The sequence below is a fragment of the Zalophus californianus genome, chromosome 1, assembly GCF_009762305.2.
Source record: "Zalophus californianus isolate mZalCal1 chromosome 1, mZalCal1.pri.v2, whole genome shotgun sequence".
Classification (NCBI taxonomy): domain Eukaryota; kingdom Metazoa; phylum Chordata; class Mammalia; order Carnivora; family Otariidae; genus Zalophus; species Zalophus californianus.
The window spans coordinates 148,130,014-148,157,281 of NC_045595.1; the positions used below are offsets into that span (position 1 = coordinate 148,130,014).

Sequence of the window (27,268 nt, forward strand, 5' to 3'; positions counted from 1 at the left end):
ACACATCCTAGATTCTGTTAGAGACACTTTATTTGGAGAAGCATATCTAAATACAGTCTGAGTCAGGGGGGGTTTATATCTGGAAAATTTCTGGACCTCTGTTCGGCCCTGGCTTCTCTTAGTCATCCATGCCTGTGTCAAGGATTTCGCTAGCCACTTATTCAATACAGTCAAACTCAATGTAGTACCAATTACTTGGCGGCACCTCCAAATTTTAATACATGGAAATAGACCCACACATATGGTCACTTGGTTTATGACAAAGATGACACTACAGTGCTGTAGGGAAAGAATGGTGTTTTCAACAAATGACTCTTAGCCAACTGGATAGGAAAACAGGAAGAAAAAAATAAAATAATCTTTCCCTCACCACACAAGAAAAGCACGTTTAAATACAGTACCGATCTAAATGTAAAAAGTAAAACAGTAAAGTTTTTTCAGTACAAAATTTAGAGTAGACAAAGATTTCTTAAATAGGACACAACAACCACTAACCATAAAAGAAAATATTTTGGGGGCACCAGGGTGACTCAGTCGTTAAGCATCTGCCTTCAGCTCCGGTCATGGTCCCAGGGTCCAGGGATCGAGCCTGGCATCAGGCTCCCTACTCCGCAGGAAGCCTGTTTCTCCCTCTCCCACTCCCTCTGCTTGTGTTCCCTCTCTCACTGTGTCTCTCTCTGTCAAATAAATAAAATCTTTTTTAAAAAAAGAAAATATTTTAAAGACCAGACTACATTAAAATTATTAATGTATATTCATCAAAATACACCATGAAGAGTGTGAAGAGGCAAGCCACAGACTAGAAGGAAATATTCACAATACACTTATCAAAGGACTCATATCCAGAATATATAAAGAACTCCTACAACTCAATAAGAAAAATGCAGATAATGCAATAGCAAAGATAAGGCAAAACAACCAAAGATTCACTTTTCAAAAGACAGCATCCAAATGGTCAATAAACACATGAAAATGTGCTTGACTTCATTCACCATCCAGGAAATACAAATACGAAACAAAACAAAACCCATCCATAATGTGGCACTACCACATACCTACCAGAAGAGCTAAAAGAGAAAAGACAAATAATAGCAACTGTTAGCAAAGATGTGGAACAACTAGAGGTATCCTTCCTGCTAGTGGAGATGTAAATTGTTACAACTACTTTGGAAAACTATTTGGCAGGATTTAACTAAAGCTAATACTCATACCCTATAGCCTGGTAATTACTCTCTTAGATACATACTCCACAATATTGAGTACATGTATTCATCCATAGACCTACACAAAAGTGTTCACAGCAGCTTTATTCATAATAGCCCCAAACTGGAAACAACTCAAATACTCAAGTACCTTATACAGTAAAACGGATAAATAAATTGCAGCATATATATACAGTAGACTATTACATAGTAATGAACGTGACATGTAATTGCTACACTCAGCACGGATTAATCTCACACGTGTAATGTTGGACAGAAGAAGAGAGACATGAAATAGTATATACTTGAAGATTCCATTTATATAAAGTTTCAAAACAGGCAAACTAATCTTAAGGTACTAGAAGTCACCCTGGAGATTTGCCTCAAAGGGAGGGACTAATAAATGCAAGGGGACACTGGGGGGCCAGTGTTCTGGAGTAATGTTCTGTTTCTTGATCTATATGCTAGTTACTCAAGTGTGTTCACTAGGTAAAAAATCACTGAGCTTAGGATTTGTGTACTTTTCTGGAACTACGTTATACTTTAGTAAAAAGTTTACAATATGAAAATATAAATGCAAATTAAAGACAGAAAGTCTATGTGGGGAAAAGAATCCACGAAAACTGACTTGCAAATGCAAACCTATTAAATGACAGTGAAATTGATACCTTCTTATTGTTCAGATTTTTCTATTCTAAAATGAAAACTGGCTTTTTTATTTAAGATCTATACCCCACTTTCAAAAAGAATTGGAAGCCACAGTCTTATTTATTGAACAAATACACACTTAAGGCCTTTTTAGTCTTCATTGGAAGCTTTTAGGACATCAAAATTGTTAAATTTTGCTTGATTTACTTTTATTTTTTCCCATGTTAATATATGGGTTTTTAAAAATGCAATTTTTCTTGGCTAACACCCTCTAATAAAGATTAACAACCCTAATATTTACATAGCCAGCAAGCAAATTCAGCTGAGCCAAACACAGTCTACCCAATCAGAGCCTTCAGAAGGCTTCAGCCAGTGGCTATCGTTCAGGTCTAACAGGCTTGTGCTCACTGGAAACGGAAGATTGGGAGCAATTAACTCAGTAATCCAAGCCAAGAAACACAGCCATGCTATTCGGGGCGGGGGCGGGGGGGGGGGGGGAGGCGTGTGGGACAGAGACCAAGCCTGCTCAAGTGAAACAGAACCTGGCAGGCCAGAGGGAGCTCATGGTTTCCTACTTAAAACATGTGTGCTGGCTTCCACCCCTTTCGAAGGAAAGCTTTTCCAGGAGATGGGATCATTCTCTTTCACCCACCAAACTTAAATTTGTACAATGCCCATGGTTTATAAAGTTTCCGGGATACTAATATCATATGAGTCTCTTGCTTATCCTAAAAAAAAAAAAAAAGAGGGGAGTTATTACTACCCCCTTTTTGCACATGAAGAACTACAACTCAGACAGTGAAGGGACTCCTTACAGCCCCAGCAATGGTAAGTCACACAGTAAGGACAAAGCACATTCAGGCATAGTGCTCTGTCTCCTGTACCATAAGGTCTCCTGGCTTTCCTCCAAGCCTGCTTATGACAATGAAACACAATCCCAAGACTTGAAAATAGTTAGGCTAGGATTAATAGACATTGCACAGCAGGCAAGCTGGAAACTAGAACCAAGCCCACAGACAGTGTTCACACCTTCAGGATCATGCATTTGGGGGCACTGGGAAAACAAAGTGGGCTGGGTGGGAGCCAGGACTAGGGGCAATTAGCAGTTGAGTATGACAATGGTTAGAATGCTTCAGTCTGACTCTTACTACAGAAAGAGGTCATCAGCAAGTAGAAACATGTGCCATCTGGGCAGGCTTTTCTGCAGATAGGGAACTGACACCTATGGGTTTGAAACATATGAGATATAGCTCTGAAATCTATCCATGAATATGATAGGTTTGGGTTCTGCTAGAGACAGTATGTTGTGAATACCAAACAGTATAAAGAGCAGTGGCTTTAGAGTCCAGTAGATTTGGCTTTGAATCCCATCTCTATTTTTCACTAGATACGTGTCCCAGAACAAGTTACTTTGCTCTTATGAGCTTCAGTTTCCTTGACCATAAAATAGCAATGATAATACCTACATATCAGAATCATTGTGAAAATTGATGAAATAATAAATGTAAAGTTGCTGGCATGTAGTAAGCAATAAAGAAGTATTATTTCCTTTCCCTACTCCCTACCTTAAAAAAATATCAGTTTGTATCTTCCTTGGCAACTAGAATGAAATAAAAACATAGATCATCTAAAGTCCTACCTTACAGGGTAGTCATACATGAACATATAATAACCTTCTAAGATGGCCCAATTTAAGAACCTTGACCTATTTTTTTTCTTTTTTCACCTGGAAGTAATCTGATTAACTCAGTGCCTGATTCATTCCTGTTTCATTTTCTGGAATAGAAATTGCAATAATCTTCTCCTAAATGTCAATCTAAGTGATTAACATGACAAAAACTTGTCAGCTGTAGTCAGAATCCAGCTCCCATGATTTTCTCTAGGACTGATGTTGCCAAATTCTGCCTGAAAGAAAAGATGAGTGTCTGATTGCCAGGTTAAGTCCAAATGTTGCTCTGGACAAATTCCATAGGTTACCCAGAGAAGCTGAAAGGGTCTTATATATCTGGCTACCCATGACTTTCCTTTTAAAAAGCAAATACAATCTTTTCAAAATCTACAGGTGTTCTTCCATGAAAATCTTTTGCTGTCACCTCAAACTCCTGAATACCCTCTACCCATAAACTGATCCCTCCCCCCAACCGTCCTATTTCTATCCATGCCTGCATGTTCTTAGACTCTCAGAAATAAGAAACTGGAAGGACTTCTATTAAAGATATTTGGCCCACTGTAAAAAAAAAAAAATACAGGAACCGCATTTCCAATACATCCCTGATTGTCTTCCAGTGTAGAGAAGCTGACTGCTTCCTCGCTTCATTATTCCTATTCTTGGTCAAGTTCTTCCATAAATCCATCTGGGATGTTTCCCCTTATGTCTTCCCCGCCCCTCCCCATTCACTAATCCCGGTTCTGTCCTCAAGAGCAGTGGGAGGGTGGGGGACACAGATCAATCTCACCATTCTTCTGCACTGGAGACCCAGCAATATGGAAGACAGCCATTATGTTTCTATGCATGTTTTCTGCTCTGAATCAAACATTCAGTTCAAAAAACATCTGTTGAGGGTCAGTTATGTGCCTCACACTGCTTTAGGTGCTAAGACAGGAGAACTAAATAACATACGGCATCTACACACAAGATGGTCACACTAGTCACCAAGAACAATCTGGATGTGACCTGGCTTCCAGACTACTCATCCTCTCCCTCCTCTGGATACACTATGGCTTGTTGATGCTTCTCTTCAAGCATGGTACCCATAGTGTGGGAGAAAAAAAAAAACATATGGGTGTATTGTACTCCTAGGTATTTACCCAAAGGAGCTAAAACCTATGTCTACACAAATACTTGCAATGGATGTTTATAGCTTTATCCAAAATTGCCAAAACTTGGAAGCAACCAAGATAATCTTTTAGTTGGGGAGCAGATAAACCATGGTACATCCAAACAATAGAATATTATTCAGTGCTAAAAAGAAATGAGCTGTTAAGCCATAAAAAGACATGGAGAAATCTTAAATGCATATTGCTAGGTGAAAGAAGCCAACCTGAAAACATCACATACTATACGATTCCACTATGTGACATTCTGGAAAAGGCAAAATTATGGAGACAGAAAAAGATCACTGGTTACCAGGGGTTTAGCAGGAGAGAAGGACAAGTAGGCAGAACACAGGGGATCTTTACAGCAGTGAAACTACTGTGTATAATACCATAATGGTGAATACCTATCTTATTTTTGTCCAAACCTATGGAATGTACAACAACAGTGAACCCTAATATAAACGATGGACTTTCGAGTGATTATGATGTGTCAGTGTAGGTTCATCAACTGTCACAAATGCACCACTCTGGTGGGGGATGCTGACAATCAGGGAGGCTGTGAATGTGGACAAGGGGGAGCATGGGGTAAAAGGGAAATCTATCCTTCCCTCCATTTTTCAGTCAACCTAAAACTGCTCTAAAAAAATAATCTTTCAAAGAAATTAATAGAAAAAAGTGGATGGGGGAGTCTGTGGATTATACCAATGTCAATTTCCTGATATTGTACTAACAGTGGGGAGATGCTGGAAGAAGGGTGCACAGGAGCTTCCTGTATGTTTCTTTGCAACTTCCTATGAATCTTTACTTCAAAATTAAAAGTTTAAAAGTAAGTAGATGGATGAGCTGCCACTGGCAAAGGCTGCTGATGGGACAATTCAAAGTCTAATAAAAGGCCCAAACCAGGTCGGATTCATCTATTGAAATACTTCTGGAAATGAGCATCAAGGAGAAGAGAGAAGACTTCCCGATAAAGGTTCACACCTTGTCCTTCCTAGAATATAAGGTATCTTTCTGGAAGGATAACCCTGAGCTCTGTGATCTGTATCTGCAGGGCCTTCTTCTCATTCCTATTCTGGAATGTCTGGATGGGCAGAGTCTGTGGTCCATGCTCCTTGTCACCTGGAGGGGCTACATGGAGTGGCAGTGGGTATTCATGAACCACCAGGCTCCAGAGTCCAACACACCTGTCTTCAAAACGCAGGTCTACTACTCACCACCAGCTGTGGTAAGGTGTGCATATTAGCCCCCCACAAAACAGAGATGGAGATAAGCACTATTATCACATAGGGCTGTGAGAGGGGGCAATGAAATAATTCATACAAAGCACATATAAAGCTCCAGCATCCACCAAAACCTCAAAACACATTCGCGGTCTGAGAGCCTCCTGCATGAGGAAGGTCTAGGTTTTTAGGACACACTCTTATTCCCTTTGTAACATCAAATAGAAGTTCCACTGTTCTCTTGCTTGCTGGTACCTCTCCAGTTTGCCATGATATCTCAAATTTCCAGCTACTCCATCCAATACTCTTTCAACCATCTGCAATAAAGGACCAGTTTGGTTTTTGTTTTTTCTTTCATTTTTTGATTCCAATCTGTCATAGACTGGTACTTTCATAAAATACAATAAAAAATGAATTACTAGATAAACGCAATTTTAAAAACAAAATATAAGCCCCTCTTTTTGAAAATTTTTAGATTCAGACAAAATTACTCTGAAAAATTGCTGTGAAAGTTTATCAGTGCTTCCTTTCAGTTTCTCTACTTCTCATTACCGGCTGATAACAAACAGTTGGCACAGCTGGGCCACGGACTGCACCCCAGGTAGTGTCTCTCTGATACCTCCTTTCTCCAAGCTCCTGGTAACGTTAGTCATAAAACACAACGAAATACTTACAGTCTCTGTTTTTCATACCAGTGTAAATTCCCCAGCTAGACTGCATGTTCTCTGAGTGCCAGGGTCACTCCACTATGCCTAGGTGGTCGGACAGATGCTTCATAGAGGCTCAAACCCTTGCTGATACTCCAAATGTTAAACAGCCATATTAGTTACTCCTACTTTTTCATGATTTAGACAACTTGATAGCACGTTTGTGAAAACCTGCCCAATGAATACATTTTGTCCCTTTAGCATTCCCCCTTCTTGCCTGCCCTCCGTCTATCTCTGTGGGGGTCTTTTTCACCACCTGCTTTAACTCCATTTAACTGAAATGCACCAGATATAGTCACTGTTTCTCTTCCACTGAGAGACAAGAGAGAATAAATCACAGAAAATCCCATTCGTCAGAAAAGCTGGGCTGGCTTACCAAATATACAGTCGAGGAAATGGAGTGCTCATATTAATTTACTTCCAGCGGACCCTGTTATTCTCACCTCTGTGTCTCTTGAGTGCTGGGCCCATGATAGCTGCTCAATAAACATTTGTGTGAGCTGGCCATAGAGTGCCAGCTATGTCTCAGCCGCTCCAGGTCACATTTGCAATCGCATCACTCGGCAGGCAATGACAGAAAGGGCACTCAGCAGAAAGGGGCAATGAGTGGCAGTGTTAGAGGAAGGAGCCTTGGGCTCACGTAGAACAGTGGCTTTCTCTCCTGGCTGCACAGTGGAATCACCTGGGGAGCTTAACTACCCAGGCCTGCCTCCCAGACCCAGAGATTTGGTTTTTTTTTTAATGTAATTGTTCTGGGGTGAAACCTGAGCATCAGCATTTTTCAGATTCCATAGGTAATTCCAGCGTGCAGCTAGGATAAGAAACCACTGGCTTGGAATGCCCTCACATCCATGCTGGTACTTAGCAGATGTTCCTTAAATGTTTGTTGAGTGGGTGAATGGCTCAATCAATGGATCAATCCATTGATCAATCTAATTTGATCCAATTGGATTCAAATCCAGTGATCTATCCAGTTATCAGAATGAGTCTGCAGCAAACGTGGAGACAGTTTTGACTCCTTCTCCTTAAACTCCTCACCTCCAGCGTGCATCTCTTCCCAAGGTCCAGTCTTAAACTCCAGCCAGAAAGCACTCCTCTTCCATCCTCTTGCGGGTGGGAGGGGGGTTTGTTTCTGGATCACTGGCACTAGGACAGCACGAACTTAGATCATCTTCACCTTTTTCAAGCAGGAAACTCTCGAGCTTTCTCAAATACACACCCAGAAGACCCCCACAAATACCACTGGCCTCAACTCATACAGGATGGGAACATGTTATCTCATCTATTTTGTGTTTATTTAATGGTTGTTCTTCGATTGTTTTTCTGGCGGTCCATGGGTCCAGGATGCTATCTCAGACAACAGACTTCCAGAGCACAGAAGCCCAAGAACACTTAGTACAAAGTAGCTGGTTTGTAAAAAGTCTAGTAAATGGATGTTGCTGTTGCACTGCCCTAGAAGGGGAGGATGGAAGGGAGTGGGGGCAGTGTGTGAAGTGAACAGGAAGACGAGGAAGCAATGTGATGTGCAGGCTTGGAAGGAGACCCAAGATGCTGGCTGCCCACTGTGGGCAGGCACAGGTGACCCACGTGATGAGGCACTGTCCACCACCCCATCCCAAGGGGCAGGGAACAGCTAGCCAAACTCCAAGTCCTCTGCTGGGAATGTGTGCTGGGGCGGTCCCAACTTCTGACCCCTGGCTGCTTCCTGAGCTGCGGCCACTGCTGATGCTATTTTTAGCTGAATAGCGGCCTCTCCCCAGCCTCCTCTTCTCCAGCTTATTTCCATGACCCCAGAGGAGCCACTGAACTTTCGTCCTCCCTCTGGACCCTAAATCTCTCACCCCACCTCCCTGAGGCTTACACTGAGTCAATTCAGGATGTACGTGAGGATGTCTGGAAGGAAACGAATATAGGGTAGCTGGGAAGTCAGCTGTGAAATCCCTTATTTTTTAAAATAGGGAGAAATAAAAAGGAAATACATCAGCTCCAGGGAGAACCCTCCCTCTAGCCCCAAAAAGCAGATACTTCCCTGGTTCCCCCTTCTGTGTAGGCCTGCATATTGATGGCATCCCATCACTAGCATTGACAGGCATTTTCTGGGATATTTCTGTCTTCTCACTAAGAGGGGAAAAGAAAATTTGCACTAATATAGGCACCCCTGTTTCCTGACACTCTGTTAGATTCTATTCATGGTTCTTCTCATATAAATCTTACAATCCATGAGCTAAGTTAAGCGACCCACCCACGGTCATACAAGTTGCAATTAGCAGAGCTGGGATTCAAACCTGGTACTTTGTGACTTCAAAGCTTACCTCTGAAAGCAAGCCTCACACTCCTGTCACCAGAAAGAGTCAATCTATCCTCAGCCCCTTAGACCATAAGCTTCCCAAGGAAGGAATCATAAAGCCCCATGACACTGGTATCTCACCAGGCTCCATAAATCATGCAGATCGACTGAACCACCAGCTTCCAGAAAAGAAAGAGGAAAACATAGTCGCCATCCACATACCAGTGGAATATGAAGAAATGTGTGCCTTTTTTTCCTCCACCCATTTCTTATGGGTGACTGGAGAAAAAGAGGAAGGCATCCAGCCAGGAGTGGTCAATTACAGACCATCCCAGAGTCAGTAATAACATTTCCCAGTCCGAGAAGCACCTCTCAACTGTAGGGATGATCCTACATCATCATCCAACAGATATTTACTGAACACCTACTATATGCCAAGAAGTATACTAGGTGTTGGGGATAGTGAACAAAGTGTTCAGCTTCTGCCCTCACAAAGCTAGTAGCTATATAGGGGGAACAATGCTGGGGTTCAAAGGCCTTTGTGGGCTAGTGGCATCTCCTGACACACTACCTTAAATTTAGAGCTCAGGCAGTTTTGTGGGAGGAGGAGAAGGAGAAGTAAAGGAAACCAAACACGTTGCTATGCAACCAGGAGGATGTATTCCTAGCCAGAGCAGGCGCAGAAGCAGCGTGGCACAGGGAGGGAGTGGGTGGGGTTAGGAGGCAGCCCACGAGTACTGAATGGGAGGCAAAGTGGTGCACAGTGAGCACCACCCTGCACACACAGGCTTCTCCCCTGGAGCAGCTCACAATTGGACACTGCACAGAATCATGCTCACCAGAGGCAGCCAGAATATTGTGGGGACAGCCCCAGGAACCACAAAGAGAGGCCTCCTGCCCAGCTGCAAAAACCTTTGTTCTTGGGCCTGAAGTTAACCTACCATTATTAAATCCAGGTCTGTACCGAATACAAAGAACAGCACAAAGCCCGGTGTGCTTCCCGCCTGGGGGAACACACGTCCACCAGGGGAGTAAGCCGTACATGCATAAACAGAGCATCAACAAGTATTTATTAAACACCTCCTCCCTGTTCCTTCTGCAAGATGCAGGATGTTGTGGGGCTGACGGAGGGCTCACACTGTTGGGTCAGGGCATGCAGAGGATAGCATGGTGCTGACAGACACCTGCGGGGAGTCAGGCCCGAGTGTTAGACCTGGCTTGGCTGTCCACGGCCTCTGCGCAGCCTGCGGCAAGGCTATTTGGGCCTCAGTCTCTGGATCTCTAAAATGAGCAGTTCTGATATGGCTGAGTCCCTGATACTATAAATGCAAAAGGACTGCAGAGAAAGCAGAATTGAGTATCAAATGGAATACTCAGGAAGCACCGTATGGAAGAGGGAGGAATTGAGGATGCGGTGGGGGAGGGAGTCTAATTTTTATTGAAGGCCGATTGTGCACGCTTACCTGACCATAAAGAATCGTTTCCCCATATTCAGAGTTGAAGAAACCTCAAGGAGGCTTAAGTAACTTAGTCACCCCACAAGGAGGTTAAGTAACTTAGGCCACACAGCTAGGAATAGCAGATGCAAGATTCAAACCCAGACCCACCTGGCTCCGTGGCCTGTGCACTTTGCCTGGATCGCACTGCTTCTCCAAGATGGTAAGGCTGGCATCATAATGGGGCAGGAGAAGGACTGCAGGAAACAATTGGGGCAAAGACACTGGCAGGCTGAAAAACGGCCAGGATTAACAAGGGGCGGTTCCCAGGGCTGAGGACAGGGGCTGTGAGTGTGAGGAAGATTTGATGAGTAGAAAGAAGGAGAATCAGCAGCCCCTAGCCCACACCCTGCATTGCGCTAAATGCTATGGAAAAGAAAACAGTGTATTAAATAGTCCTTGCCCTCAATTAACTTGCAACCAGGGCGATAAAATGTGAAAATTAACAATTAGTGAAATGTTACAAAAATTGCCAAAGTAGGCATATAAAAATAAATCATAGCACAGTTTAAATGGGGGAAGATCGGAGGGGAGGGCGCTGGGGCTTCTGTGCAGGAAGGGGACTGGAGGTAGGCTTTGAGGGATTCAGGGGGAGGGTGGGCAGGGAGAGGGGAGACAGGTGAGGACCTATGGGACAGGAACAATCTCATCCATAGGAGAAAAAGCAGGAAACAGGCTCTGTGGAAGACCACTTCACTTGGAAGAAGGAGCTGGTGGGAAACATTACAGACCAGCTGGGTTGGGTGAGACAATACGGCCTCCACTGAGGGAGTAAAGGGTCCAGTCCTTCACTAGAAGGCTATGAGAAACCACTGGCCATGCCTGGGCAGGGGACAGAAATGGTCAACAAGGAGTTTAATGAAAGGAAGACAGCAGTGCTCAGAGAACCAGGGAAGGGACTGATAGGGCATGGGATGACAAGGGTCCCAACTAGGCGGTGGCACTGAGGATGGCCAGGAAGGACTAGTCTCCCGGATATTTCAAGGATGAACAGAGAAGTCCTAGTGACTGAGGAACAGGAGAAGGGGGAATCAAAATTAACTTAACTTCAAGCCAAGAGAATGAGAGTCCCATGTTCAGAACTAGAGAAGGCCAACAAAAAATAAAATTTGGGGGGGGGAGGGTGATGATGAGGTTGATCAGCTTCCTATTAGACATTCTGTCTAAGCTGTCTCTAGGATAGTCAAGTGAAAAAATCATGAATCACAAACTCAGGAAAAGGAAACCTGAGGCTGGGGGAGGGCCAGAGGGGTCACCCATCACCCAGGGTGAGACCGCCCTCCACTGATCCTTAAGCCCCCAGGGAAGGCAAGTCAGCTGCTCTGTGAGTTAGGAACTGTATGTCCTGGTAAGAGAAGTCACAAGGAGAATGGAAACAGAAACCCGGAGCCAACATTTAATTATTCCCATCAACAGAGCAAGAGAAGCTCTCAAACAGGGTCAGGCCCAGAAGAATCTAGTACACTTTCCTCTCTAAGCAGGACTTCTTTCTGTCTCTAGTGAGGGATCACCAGCCTTGCCAGGGACAGAAGATCACAGAGGACCTTGCCCAGCATCTCTAGAGAAACACGGGATAAGACTTTGAAGTCAGAAAGATCTGGGCATGAATGACAGTTGTTGCACCTGAGTGTGCATGGGCAGGTTGCCCAACTTGTCGGAAAAGTAAGACAAGCGTCTTAGTGTCAGGTACCTGGCATAGTGTAGGGCATACAGACGGCATCAGTTAAATGTTAGTTCCCTTCACCCCCACCTGAGAGCAGGCCTTTGCATTCCCATTCAGCTCTCAATGATACAGTTTTTCCATTGATATCTACTCAGAAGGCCCAGTTATATGCTCTGGGACAGCACAAAAAATGTCAGTTTCTCCTTCCACTAGCCAAATGTTGATCATGTTTCCCCCGAAACTGGGTTTGGGGCACCACAAACTGAATTGCATCCTCTTGATAAAGTCTGACAGACATACAGCGGGGGGCAGGGGGGAGCTATAACTGCTCTTCTGTAAATGCAGCCCAGGGCTCCCAAAATATCAACTCTGCCTGATTGTCAATGACAGTTGAAATGCTACCATTAGAGGTCTACTTCTTTAGTTTAACATGCTTCTCTTAAATATCAAACTGTCCCCTGAGGAAAGCCCATGGAACTGTTACCAGTCAATCATAAGTTATAAAATGTACATTAATTTATCAGCTGCCTGGGCAAGAGTTTTGATGCTTTGGAGCAGAGGAGGCGGTCATTTTGGAGCTGAGATCATGGATCCTATTTGGAGAGGTTGAAGTGAGTCAGACACCAGAGGGCAAAGGGGCCTGAAAGAGCAAGCTCATAGCTTCACCGGAGATCTGAATGAGAGGGGTCCTAAAACAGACAACCTGCTGGCTGGAATTACCAGGTGACAATGTGGGACCCTGGAGTGTAATATGAGAGTCAGCAAGGCAGTACCTCCCTGCACTTCCCAGTACCAGAAGGGTATTGCAAAACACCATGGAAAAAGCCATCTCCACTGCCCGTAGAACCAAAATAAAAGGGATCAAAGTGCACCAGGAGAGACTAAGGTGGGAGCCACGAAGCACTTCCAGATAATGTAGAAATTCTCAGCTCTGCTTTCCTCGCTGCCCCCATCTCCTGAAACTGTTCCTTCAAAGATGACCCATGATCTCCTAATATTCAAACCCCAGGGTTCTACCTCCATCCTCATCAGATTAAAGGCCAATGCCCATACCTTCCTTGAAACCCCTGTGGAGGGAAGCCCAGGTGCCCTGGTGTAACCATTCTCATTTTCCTTCTAACTGCAACCCAAACTCTGCCTTGCTCTTCTGTGTACTTACCCCCTTGTCCCTAATAAGGCAGAGGGACCATTGTCCAGCAGTTCTCAGCGAGGCAGGAAGGACTAGTTCTAAAGAGTCTCTTCCACACAATGCCTAGCACATGGCCAGTACATAATAAGTTACAGATGTAATAGAGGCAGTTAATGCATTAAAATGCTGGCCAAAGTATGGCTCAAGAGGATTATGCCATAGGAAGACAGAGAAGGCCCAGCACTCGGTTGGGTTTCTGAGGAAGACCCACTTACTCAACACCGACACCTGGACTTTGACACACAAACACCCATTCAGCATATTTTCTCCAGAGACCAACTGAAAAGGAGTGCTGCGAACCTCAGGGCCCTCTGCCTCCTCATTACTCTGGTCCTCCTGTATCCAAGGAGGAATTTTCAAAGAGGACTGCATCACCATAGGAAAAGGTCCCGTGGATGGAAGCCAAGAGGAGAGAGCTTCTCTGCCACACAGGGACTCTCCTCCTCAGGGCCAGCTTCTCCAGCCCCTCCTGCTGCAGGCCCTCTAACATCCTCCCTGACCCTGCCGTGGCCCAAGATGCACTAACTATCTTTGCAACGAACTCGTTCTGCCATCCTACGTCTGTATTGTAGGTACCATGATACAGACATAGATGAACAACACCAGAGAACACTGCCCTCCTAACCTTTGGGCCCCTTCATCCCATCATCTTCCCTTTCCTTCCAGCAGAGGTGCCATGGCAGGGATGCCATGCTCTCCCCCAACAAATGGGGAGCTCTCTAGGTAGAAAGGCCATGATGAAGAGCCACACATCAGTCCCTGACTCTTCCTCCCTCTGTATCCACCACTTCTTTCAGCACCCAGCAGGGAACCCCCCAGTGTTCACTCTGCCCATGCGGACCCCTCCCCACCCCCGTTCATGCTGGTGATTGAAGTGATACATAGAACCACAGAAGCATCACAGAAGGGAAGATGTGACTACATGGGGAAAGGTGGAAGGAGAGAGGGCAGACAGGGAAGAACTGCAGGAATTCTCTGTGACCTCCACAGTTTCTTATATAAGCTGCCTTAGCCACCCTTTTCCTCTTTGGCCCTGGCCCGGATCATTGAGATATACCCTTTCATCTGCTCCTCCACCTCTGCCCATTGAGCGTGAAACTCTGAGACTCGTCAGATATTCTGAGCACCAGAACCCATGCAAGAAAGTTGCCAAGGCAACAGAACACTCCCCTTTGCTATAAATCCTCTTGGGTGATACCCCTGAGGAGTAGAGAACAGACACCCCGCCCCTCCTCTTTTAGTCAGATCTGGCAGACTTCAAAGTTAAGGGAGACATGACTGGCTTTGACAGGGCGGCTGGAGTGAGGGGGTCCCTCCTGACCAGCTAAGTCACTGTCTAAGGGACAATCCAGCAGGGAGAGAGGACTTTGCAGTTCTGATTGAATGCTCAGCTCCCACTGGTCCCAGAGGTGGGCAGGGAGGCAGAGAGAAGACTAGAAGGGTACAAGCAGCCTGAACTATGGGAGGGGACTTCTGGAAGGACAGGCCCTGTGAACCCTAAGATGCCAGCCTGCTGGGGCCACTAAGAGATGCCTGGGAACTTACACTCTGCCTAGGGCTGCTCTGACCTCCCTTCTTTTCTTTCTTTCTTTTTTTCCTTCCTTCTTTTCTTCCACATCTTAACGCTTATGCCTCTTCCCTGTGGCTAATGGTTGGCCCAAGGTCTGAGGGTGCATTCATGCATACACACCCCAGAGACACCCAGGAAAGGGTTTTGTTTCCACCCGGGAGCATTCAGGCCACGACAGGGCGGATCACAAGTAGGGCCAGTATAGGGCACGTCTCACTCTGAAAGCAGACACAGGTGGGTTGGGACAGAAATAGTGCAGGACAGCAGGCATAGACTGCTCTGGTTACTTTTCCTGAACCAGAATCAGCTGAGAGCCCACACCAGGGCCAGCAGAGGAGGGCTCGCCACATGGAAGGACAACTGTTTGCTGGTGTTTTTACACCTTCCTTCATATACTCAGGTGGGGGCTTGGTCATCCCTGTTCCCAGTGCCCGTAGTCCATATCCCAGGCAGAGGGACAGAGAACCAGGAGCACAGAACAGGATCCAGAAAGATGATCTACTGCTGCCCAAACCATCGTGACCCACTCTGACTTCGGTCATAAACTCGGCTAAGTTCACTGTTCCCAAGGGTCACTAAGAGCCATAGCCAACAGCCTTTAGAGCCAAGAGGAAAAGAAAGAAAAGGCAAATGGCCCTGCTCAGACCACCCAGCTTGGCAGTACCATTCTCCTCAGGCAGAGGTCACTGAGGGGCTGGCCATGGGCACGGCCTGATTCAATGTCCTCTGCTGGGGTCAAAGGCCAGGCTGGTTGGGAGGGCCTGAGAGCTGCCAGAAGCATGTTTAGGAATCACCAGGGTATCCCGGCATTTACAGTGACAGAGGCTGAGCCACCCAGGGCTGAGGGAACCCAAGGGCTTGTCTTCTCTGGGGGGGGGGGGGTCCCATTCCTGGAGGAGTGCCATATGGCTCTCACGCTGCACACACCACCTCTCCCGGCAGTAAGGAAAGCACATCTGGGGAGTGGGGGGAAGGGTGGACTCAGTGCAGACAGCAGTGGAGAGTCCTCACTCGGCGAGCTCCACAGAGTCGGCAGGAAACATGCCAAAGTGGCTATCGGGCCCCTAGCCATGCCACCAGCCCTCATCGATGACCTCAGGGCCAGCGATGAGGTTCTCGGGCTAGAAGGAGATCTCGGTATCCTCGACTGCCTGGTAATGGTACAGAGCCCAGGCATGGAGCCTTTTCCCACTCAGCTGTGGGTAGTGGGCCACAGGCTCACCACCAGCAGCTCACTGATGCAGTGTCTGGGCCTCCTCAGAGAGTCTCCTGCTCTGGGGGCCTCCTCTTGCATCTGTGCCACACACAGCAGAGTGCTGGGCGCTGGTTCCTAACAGAGAGCTGCCCTGGGCCTTGAGGACGCTTGGGGCGGCAAGGTGTGGAGGTGGGTCTCTGGCTGGGTGGGCTGCTTCTGCAGGAGGGGACCCCTCGGTGTGCCTGGCTGGGGCTGGAGACAGATGTGGTGGACACGGCCCCCTCCTTCTGCTTGAAAATCTCCCATGCATGTGTTGGCTGCTGGCTGGGTGGGCTGCTTCTGCAGGAGGGGACCCCTCGGTGTGCCTGGCTGGGGCTGGAGACAGATGTGGTGGACACGGCCCCCTCCTTCTGCTTGAAAATCTCCCATGCATGTGTTGGCTGCTGACAGACAGGCTCCCACTCCTCTGTGTTCCTGGAAACCACTTCGGGCTGCTCACACTTCCTCTGGGGTCCAGCCTCACCGCCCCACCCCTCCGATGGCACTACTCCAGGCAGGAGGCCTCTCACAGCTCCTGCCCCCTGTGCCCCTGCTCCAGCACTGCCACTCTCCTCTGCCCACCGCTTCCCCTCCAGCCTGCGATTCTCCACCTCCTTCTCTACTATGGCCCAGGAGCTGTGTCTGCCAACCCTTCTGATCTCAGATATGGCATTGCTCTTCTGGTACACAGAGCCCACTGGGGCCTGGAAATGGCCCGTTTCCACATCCTGGAAATGGGTGCTTTCCCTGTGGAAGGCACAGTTGGCACCTGAGGCCCTGGCCACCTTCTGCATGATGCGCTCAGGCTCCATGAGCTCCTTGGTCCTCGCACTGACAGTCACACGGGCCCCCTTCAGAAAGCTAGCCATAACGCTGACATGGTTGGTGCACCCTCACTTCTGCACATCATTTACACCCTCACCTGTCCAGTTGACGAGGATGAACTTGGGCAGGCCAGACTTGGGATTCTACACCCTGCAGAAAGCTTACATCACCTTCCCGCTGTTGAGCTCCTCCACCCTCTCCAGGCACCCTCCCCACCCGGACACACGGATGTCATTGCTGCTACCCTCAGACATAAAGACAGCCCAGTCAGTCGGGAACTTCTCAGTGACCGCTCCCACGCAAGCCTCCTGCAGCGCCAGTCCATTCTGGCTCAGGTTCGCAGCCATGGTCAGCCCCATGGTCCCCATGTCACCGCCAGCTTGACCTCCCTTATTTTCCATACTTCCTCCCAGACCCACAAAAACACAAATTACACAAGAGACAATGCTAGGATCAAGCATCCATGTCCCAGTGCTGTTCAGAGAAGACTGTGCCTTTGACCCCTGCCCTAAGCAGACACCATTCCATTCAAATGTCCATCTCAGCCGTCCCCTGCAACCAACCTACACCCAGAGCATCATTTTTAGCCCATTCCCTTCCCTAGATCCCTGTCCTCCCATCTGTAAAAAGTAGTGGAGGGGAGCTTTCCTCTCCTCCTTCTAACCTCCAATATTTCCAGAAAAGAAAAAAAAAAGAAATTTTATGTGTGAGGACTTCTTAGAGAAACTCTTCTAAGATAGTAGTCAGTACCAGCAGCCCTACTCCAGAAGGTAGCGGTCCCCAGGAGGGTCCCCAACAGTCCAGTTCTCATTCTTTGAGGGAGGGATAGAACAACAATCCTGAACAAGTATCTTACATTTATTTCCCCTTTCCATCCACATCCTCACCATTGTTCCCCACAAACATCCATTGTACCTAGCCTGAGCTACCCACACATTAGCAGCCACACCCCAACATCACTCAGTCCATTATCACTGCCCACCTCACACTTACTCAGCCTGCAGGACCATTGGACTCAGGCTTCCCAAAGCTTTCCCCAGCCACACAACCCAAAGGACTCTTCCCCCAACTATTGAAGACCTGTCTGCACCAATTACATGACACATCATACTCCGCATTTTATTATTCATTTTTTGGAGGCCCCACATAGCATTTAGAACACTGTTGTACACACAGCAGGCACTTAAGTGAAGATTTGTTTTAGGGTGGATTTCTAAAAATCACTCATTGTTCAACAAATCCCAGCGATTTGAGTCTCCAGGTGTCCAAGACATCCCTCCAGAAGGAGAATGGAACCCCCCACATCCTCTGCTGCATTTGCCATCTCCTCCTCCCTTCTAAACACCCCATTCCTGCTCTAGCCTGAAGCATCCTTTCCAATTCCAGTTACCCAAACTGTCACAGCTGCTCCACCCCATTAGCCCTTTCCCCTACTCAGGACGGCTCAGGACCCCACTCCCCAAACTCTGACATCACTAAAACAACTCCTGAATTTCCTGTGGAGCACAAACACGGTGTGATGTTAAAACAGCATCATCAGCTTTATAACAAACACTTTGGGACATGTACTTCCACGGCCATCTTTTGTTAGGTCACACCTTGCACCAGCAGTCTGTGTCCTGGGTCAGGGTTCTAGGACCTCTTAGAGGCCTTGAACCTCTACTCAGAATTTCTGAACATGCAACAGCCACTAGGTTACCTGGCAGGACACTGGTATTGTCTCTCCCTGTGAGGAAACTCTAAGACCAATGAGTTCTACCCTCCTCCCAAAGGTTAAGTAGATATGAGGGCCACCCCATTCATCCTCCCAGACTCCCTGACAGTGGGCCTAGAATCATCGTAAGAAGGTTGGCTTTGCTACCAGGCAAGCCGGGGTTCAAATCCTTGGACAATTTGGTGATGGGCCCAATTTAATCAGCATCTACTGCGTGCCTACTCTTGTTCCAAGGGGCCAGGGGCTCTTACAGAATGGTGCTCGGACCAGCAGCAGCAGCAGCACCTGGGAACTTGTTAGAAATGAAAATTCATGGGCCAACCCCAGACCTGCTGAATCAGAAACTCTGAAAGTGGGGCCGGCAGTTTGTGTTTTAACAAACTCTCCCACTGATTCTGATACACATTCAAATTTGAGGACCACTGATCTAGACTCTGGGGACACAGAAAAATGAAAAACCTACAATCTAGACCAGCAGTTCTTGTCCCTAACTGCACATTAATATCACCTGGGGAGCTTTTAAAATAATACCAAAGCCTGGTCCCATCCCAGACCAATTCCCTTAGAATCTCTAGGAGTGGGCAAATAATCACGATTCAATGTGCAGCGTGCAAAGATTGAACAAGTGTGCAATGAGGAGAGAGAAGGCAATGAGGAGATCAGAGGAAGTGGCTTCATTATATGTGCCTCTGTTTTCTCATCTGTAAAATGGGGATCATAATGTCCATCTTACATGAGATGATGTATATAAATGCCTGGTATACAGTAGATGCTCAGTCTGCATCAGTTCTCTCCCTTCCCCAGACGAGGCCTCTTGCTGACTCTGAGCTTGGCAATTAGACAAATGTATTTAGAAGGTCCACTGTATCAGTTCATCATCGAGGACCCCAGCCACAAAGGAAAAACCTGCTGGCTGTTCACAGCTTTGGGCAAGAGCTCTCTCCAGCAGCCATTTCGACATCCCCAGAGTCTTCAGTCCCTGTTCTGAAAAACAGCCTGAGTCCTTGGGAGCCAGACTGTCCCCAGAGGGCTGCTCATAACCCAGACCCCAGCTCTAACATCCTCAACTCTTTCAAAGAACAGCTCTTTAAAACAACTTTACAAAGGCCATTTGAATTACACAAGGAACACATTGTCCTGTTCTCGCTCTTCCCAAGCTCTTTTTGCCTGTGGTTTCAGGCAGGTCCACGGGCTCAGGGTGAGCTCTCTGCACATCAGGCGGTCCTTCCTGAGGCAGATCTTCTCATTATTTGATCTCCCTGCCCAGCAACATCTGAATTCAGGCTTACAGGGGACTTGGCAATAGCCCCAAATTAGTCCACCCTCCTTCCCCACAAGGAACAGCAGTGGGTGTGCAGTCACAGAGAGTGCCCTGGGTCTCCTATGACGCTGCAGACACACAAGCAACCCACAACCCCCCCAAACTGAACAGAGAAACGGGGGACTTCCTTGTAGCTGCTTCCTTGGGCTCTATGCTTATCCCAGCAGATGCTGAAAACATTTTTGGTCTCCTCTTGAGAACAACCTTCACTGTCATTTTAAAATAAACAATAAGCCAATTGTGTCATTACTTTGTAGGCAAACCTTGGTTTTTTTTGGTTTTTTTGGGGGGGGGGTTTAAATACTAAAACCACTATCACTCGGCTTGCCCAGATTTGATTCCCTCTTTCCCTAGATTTCCTCAAATGAAGCTAGGCTGTTTCCAAAAATCAAATTAACATTCAAATAACAAGGTTTTGTCACCATTAAGGATAATTCAGAAAAAAAGAAATCTGCAGCACCCCACTGGAAAACAGTTCCCAGAATGCAGAGCCCACAGGGTTTGATCACAGGTGGCATGCCTGGCCTCAGTCCCCCTCGGGGGGCCTGCTTTGAAGGGAAGGGCCACTTCAGGTGGGAGTGGGCAAGGAAGCGGTCAGTATGCCATCATCTATGAGAGGTTTCAGAAAGCAAACTCCAGGGGCACCTGGGTGGATCAGTCAGTTAAGTGTCTGCCTTCGGCCCAGGTCATCATCCCAGGGTCCTGGGATCGAGTCCTGCATTGGGCTCCCTGATCAGTGGGGAGGCTGCTTCTCCCTCTCCCTCTGCTGCTCCCCCTGTTTGTACGCTCTCTCTTTGTCAAATGAATAAATAAAATCTTAAAAAAAAAAAGAAAGAAAGCAAACTCCCACACCAAATAAGGGAGTGGCACAGAGGGAAGAAGGGACAAGACTTCAGAGAAAAGGGTTTAGACACCCCAAAAGCAGGAACCAGGACTATTCTCCAAAGAGGTGGTGGGCTGCCAGGGGAGAAACAGTGTCTTCAGAGGCCAAGGCCTGGTCTAGTTTCCTGCCCCTGACCCAAAGAAGCCCCCCCCCCCCCGAAGAATCTAGAACATGAGACAGGAAGAAATCCCTGCAGAAAAGGTCACGAAGGAACAGGAAAAATAAAGGTGCCACGCAGCTTTTCTCCCATTCCCCAAGCAGGAATACTAGGGCCTGATTCCCTCCCAGACACTGCCAAGTCACCCTCTCCTGGCCCCATCACCCCGCCTCTTCCTCCCCCAAGTCCTGCCACGTGCAAAATAAGACCCCTGCCCAGGCTGGCCTGAGGAGAATGACATATTTTCTCCTTGACTCTGCATTTTCATTCAGCCTTAAAAAACTCAGGCCAGGCAAGAAGCCCACAAGTGTGTCGTGCTATACCTCAGTGCTCACCTCCCCAGCGCTGGCAATTCTCTTCCCCTCTGGCTTTCTCCTTGCACCAGTAACATCACTGGCCCAGGTGCCAGGCCCCGGGCCCCGGAAGCACTGATGGAGCTGCCCTCACAACCCTTAGGCAAACATGACTGAAACGTTCAGCTTTGCTCATCAGTGCATCCAGGCTGGGACTCCAATGGAGCAGAGGGAGGCAGGCGGAACGGGGAAACAGTTGTATCATTCAACAGCACTTAGTCATCTCCACTAATGGTGGAAAGAGATACTGGATAATCAAAATGATGGATAATCAATAACCCAGAATAATGAACATTACTGTTAGGAGACAACATGATTTTTCACAGCAGAGTTATGAAGGATCTATTTGTTCACAAATTAATCTGCCTTTCCTGAACACAAAGACAAGGAATGCTAGAAAACGGCCACATGAAAAGAGAAAGTCTGTTCAGGATTTAAACCTGACACATAATACATATACAGAAATAAATGAGAGTTAGCTGTATGAGGAAGAAACATAGGAAGTTAAAGCTGAGAAGAACCTAGGACATCTAGTGCCCCATTTTACAGATGAGAAAATTAAGGCCCAGAGCAGTGAGGTGGTATCTCATATCACATAGCCATTTGGTAGAAGAGCCAGAATTAGACCTGGATGGTCGAAGCAGAGCACTGTTCACTTAGGCACATTGGTCCAAAGGCATGCCCTTGAGAAGAACCATCACCCTAAACTCCTGATGCTGACCAGTGTGTCTCCCAGACCCTCAGACCTCTTGGCACTGGCTGTTTCCATAATCACCATATTTCCCTACACACAAGTCACCCTTATGTGCTCCTGACTACCCTAGGCTGAGTACCAAAATGATTCATAAATCACTGCCCAACTGTCTGAAGTCACAACACGGTGTTTGACAGGAGCTCTTCCTATGATTCAAATCAGTAGCTAGTATCAATTTCCTCAAGTTCAAGTCTAATAATCATCTTGGTATTTGGGTGACTCTTTTGATTTTTCCTAAAACTCTTTGACGCTGTGCCTAACACGATGCCCACCAGACCCTGGGGCTTAAAGGTGAAGGAGGGATTGAAATACCTACTTCATAGACTTCCCTGTTGAACTTACCCATAAGGAATCAGCTGGCAAGAGGGGTAGAGAGATTACAACAGAAGCCTCCTGACTTCCAGACCCGAGCTCTTTCCTGAGCAAGTGACAGCAGGAGTAAGAAGCTAAAATTCACAAGAAGTGGGGGTGGCTGGGTGGCTGGGTGGCTCAGTGGGTTACGTCCCTGACTCCTGACTTCAGCTCAGGTCATGATCTCAAGGTAGTGAGATCCAGCTCCACGTCCATGCTGGGCATGGAGACTGCTTAAGATTCTCTCTCTCCCACTCCACCCCTCCCTCCACCCATTTGCAGTGTGCTTGCTCTCAAATAAATAAATAGAAATTAAAAATAAAATAAAATTCACAAGAAGCTTCAGAGGCAAGTGCCATAATGACACTGATAACCTGCAGACAAAGAGAAGATACAGGGGTCTGGGGCAAACTACTCAGTGTCATACTTCAGCAATACCTCCTTTTTCTTTCTTTTCTATTAAAGTATAACTTGAACATAGTAAAGTGCATAAATCATAATGGAAGAGCTGGGTAAGTCTTTGCATATGTATGCATTGATGTAACCACCATCCAGATGGTGATTTAGAGCATTTACAACTACTCAAAGTTTCCCTCATGCCCCCTTCCAATCAAGAATAATCTTTATCTGACCTCTACCCCATACACCAGGTTCCTGAACTTCATATAAATGAATGAGTGTAGTATATATACTTTTATATTTGGCTTGTTTGCTCCACATTCTGTTTGTAAGATTCCTCCATTCTGTTAATATGCCAATAGTATACTTTTTCTAGTTGTTGTACAACACGCTGTTGCAACAATACACAACGTAGTTATCCATTCTACTGCTTACAGAAATATTCTGGTTGTTTCCAGTTTGACGTTGTTATGAATAAAGCTGATAGGAATGTTCTTGTACATATTTTAATGAAGATAAACCCTCATATCTGTTGAGTATATCCAGGTGCAGAATTGTAGGGTCATGGGGCTATACATAACAGGTACCACCTAAATTTTTTCATTCCAATTTTAGTATATGTGCTGCTGAAGCAAGCACCCACCTAAATTTTTTCAAAACGATTGCACCAATATACACTCCACCAGCAAAGAGAGTTCCAGGAGCTCCGCATCCTCACCAACACTTGGTATTATTGGTAAAGACTCTTCACTGGGAAACAAGGTACCTCAGGTAGATTTCCAGACAACTGACGGTAGTCTTCAAGTAGCTTTAAAAAAAATTCTAACAATTTTACTTTTTTTTAAATTTTTTTTTTTAATTTTACTTCTTGAACAGAGTAAACCACCTAACCTTTGCCAGACCATACTGAGATGTACAGGGAGATAACTGCCCCTATATTAACTCTCTACAGATTTCACTGTCTCCTCCTTCCTGGGTAGGTATCACTAATGTATCAGCAAGTCATAGCACTTCCCTTTAATCTCTGTTCTAGGAAATAGTAAAGATGGCCCAATCGGGAACTTTAATTTACACACAATCGTCAGTCAGTAAATTCTGGTCTCAATGTACATGGGCTTCTTTGCTGCTATAAGGCTATTTCTATCTTCTGAATGGTGAAGTTTGCCCCATAAATAAATGAGTTATTACTCATTTCATTTGTTTTTATGTAGCTTGGCAAATGTTACTCAAACAATCAACACACACTTATAAAGCACATATTTTAGGTTACTGAGCTAGACATTCTGGAAGTCACAAAACACACACACACACACACACACACACACAAAACCACCAGGCTTTCTTTAAGGGGGCAGGGCCCTAGGGTAAATCACATGGAATGTTGTCACCTGCCTTCTTCCTCTCACTTTACCCAGCCAACCTCTTTCACAGTTAAAATGGGGTTAAAACAAACATCAGTCATGGCCTTGGCCCTTGCTTTTGGGGAAAGCAAGTCTTAAAGGAATGAAAATGGAAGAGGGAAATAGTCCTGCATATAGGGCCATGGTGATAGAGTAAATGGGTGACTGAAGGTGATGATGATAATGTCTAGTTTTCTCTTGGGACTAGGTCAATCTCTACCTTATCCCTTCCTTCCCTGAGCTCTGCCCACCACCACCTTCCTTCTCTCCAGCTACTTCCTCTTGATGCCATTACCCAAATGACTGAAGAGAAACATGCTATCCAGTCCACACTTCACCACCAAGTGCAGTGCCCAAGACAAGACACATTCCCCAAACTTACAAAATATGCCAAACTTAAAGAACATATCTATGGTGATCACTAAATGTAAGAAGGAGTCACTATGGACTGGCACATGCAGGCAAAGAGTGGATGAGTCTCACACTGCTCCTTAAAGCAGGTAAGAGTTAAGGCAGAACAGTGGAGCACTGGTGGATAGTGCTTCGCCCTCTAGTAGAGCAAGGGACAAAAGTAAGAAGAAACATGGGACCTTTAGAGTCTGTAAACAGGACAAGCCTATCTAAGTGGCTTTCCATACCACTATGTTGCTGGGACATGATTCAGCTATCACTCCCAAGTATGGCCTGACTCTCTCATTAAAACAAAAGCTATCTGAGCATAGCGACTGAGAATTTTAGAGACTTGCTCAGAAACACTCTCACATAAGCAGACAGATGAGGCTATGCATAATTTTGCTCATTGGCATTCTACAGCCCTCAATTTCTCATTTCATAGTTTCTGGATTGGCTCTCTAGAAGTCAAGTGGAAGTGACTGAGAAAAACTCCCTGGCTTTTCTGGATTGACAAGCTGATTCTTTCTGCACGTGGCAGGGTAACCATGTTCACAGGGCAGCTAGCATTGGGGGTTGGGGGATGGGACAAGGAACAGGCATAGGAGAGTCAGACCCATGAGGTAACTCTAGATGCAGAACCCTTTGGGACCAGTTGAAGAAGGCAGAGACAGCATCTGAGTAGGGGCACAACACCAGAGCCACCCACATGAAGACAGTTCTTAGATCACAATGCTCCCCTCTGTCAAGCTTACTTTTTCTCCAGGTATCTTTTTGGGGCCGAAATCAATATTTCTCAGGAATCTAAAGTCTTATTCCATCCTGAGGGACCACTGACTTCTTGTCACTTGGTTTAAATTTTCATTTGGTTTTCCTTATACTGTCAATTCATAATGAATACCTTTCTTCTGGCTGGACCACAAGTAAAATTACCACTATTAAATGGGTTAAACAGGATTGGGCGAGACTTCCATTCTCACCTCAGGCTTCTGTCCTCATTAATGTTTGATAACTAAATAACCTTTGTAGGAAACACATCTTTCTCAGAGACAAACATCTTTTAAGACACAAAAAGTAGAAAGAGGGCCAAGGAGTAGCCATCAGTTAAACAAACATAACATTAGTTGAAAGTATGTATTTCTCAACATTCCAGTCTTCTGGTTTTCTCTGTTCATTAACTGATCTTATCCTAGTGATAAGTTTGACTATAGGTATAATGAACAACTTGAGAAAAGTCAGAGTGAGACACATCAGTAAGTGCTTCTTGAGGGCAGGAAGTTGGCCTTATTCATTGCTGTCTTCCTCGCACTTACCATAGACCAGGACACACACAAAAAGACTTACTAAATATTAATGGAGGGAATACATGAAAGAAGAAAATAATCGAGTAATTTAAAACATTGTATACATCAAAGACAAAAATTCTTTAAGTTTTTATTTAAATTCCAGTTAATATACAGTGTAATATTAGTTTCAGGTGTACAATATAGTGATTCAACACTTCCATAGATCACCCAGTGCTCATTACAGCAAGTGCACTCCTTAATGCCCATCACCTATTTCACCCATTCCCCCCCACCCACCTCCCCTCTGGTAACCATCAGTTTGTTCTCTATAGTTAAGAGTCTGTTTCTTGATTTGTCTCTCTCTCTCTCTTTTCCCTTTGCTTGTTTGTTTTGTATCTTAAATTCCGCATATGAGTGAAATCATATGGTATTTGTCTTTCTCTGACTTATTTCACTTAGCATAATATACTCTAGATCCAGCCATGTCATGGCAAATGTCAAGATTTCATTCTTTTTCGTGGCTGAGTAATATTCCATTACACACACACACACCCCATCTTCTTTATCCATTCATCAGTGGATGAACACTTGGACTGTTTCCATAGTTTGGCTATTGTTGATAATGTTGCTGTAAACATCAGGGTGCATGTACCCCTTTGAATTTGTATTTTTTTTATTCTTTGGGTAAATACTTAGTAGTGCAATTGCTGGCTCATAGGGTAGTTCTATTTTTAACTTTTTTGTGGAACCTCCATACTGTTCTCCAGAGTGGCTGCACCAGTTTGCATTCCCACCAACAGTGCATGAGGGTTCCTCTTTCTCCACATCCTCTCCCAAAGGCATAAATTCTTAAGGGACACAAAATAACAGACAGGTTGTGCTTAAAAACTGTGGGATAGGAGTAATAAATGAAGCATAAGAGAAAGAAAACAAAATTAAGGACACAAGGATCAATCAAAAAGTCTAAAGCATTGCCGAATAGGCTGTGTGGTAATAAAAACCGCTGTCCTCAATTACCTGAATGACTTCAAGCACAAATGAAATTATATAGCTCTGTATTACTCAAGAGGGCTGACCTAAGATCAACATGCCTAAATTAGACAAAGTCAGGTTTCCATTACATAAAATCATTTACTTACAATTAGATCTGTCCAGTAATAAAATGAGTTGTGTTGTGGAGTCATGAGCCCCTTGTCATGGAAGATAGGGATTATCACCAGTCAGAGGTCGTCCAGAAGCAATTTCTGCCTCAAGTGGAAATTAGACTTGAAGGACTCTAAGACCTCACCCATAACTAATATTCTACTAGTTTAGAACTTGTGGTCACAAGGGAATAGAGTCAAAGCAAATTTTCTGGAAGAGGAAAGTTTGCAGTCAGATTGGGAAGGAGGAGACATAGAAT

At 45.7% G+C, this 27,268-nt stretch overlaps 1 protein-coding gene and 1 pseudogene across 20 annotated transcripts in view; both read right to left on the reverse strand.

The window, feature by feature from the left end:
• KALRN (kalirin RhoGEF kinase) overlaps positions 1-27,268 on the reverse strand; it is a 646,977-nt gene that overhangs the window by 522,456 nt on the left and 97,253 nt on the right. The gene's annotated exons all lie outside the window — the stretch shown is intronic.
• On the reverse strand, positions 15,807-17,205 carry LOC113918240 (annotated as a pseudogene).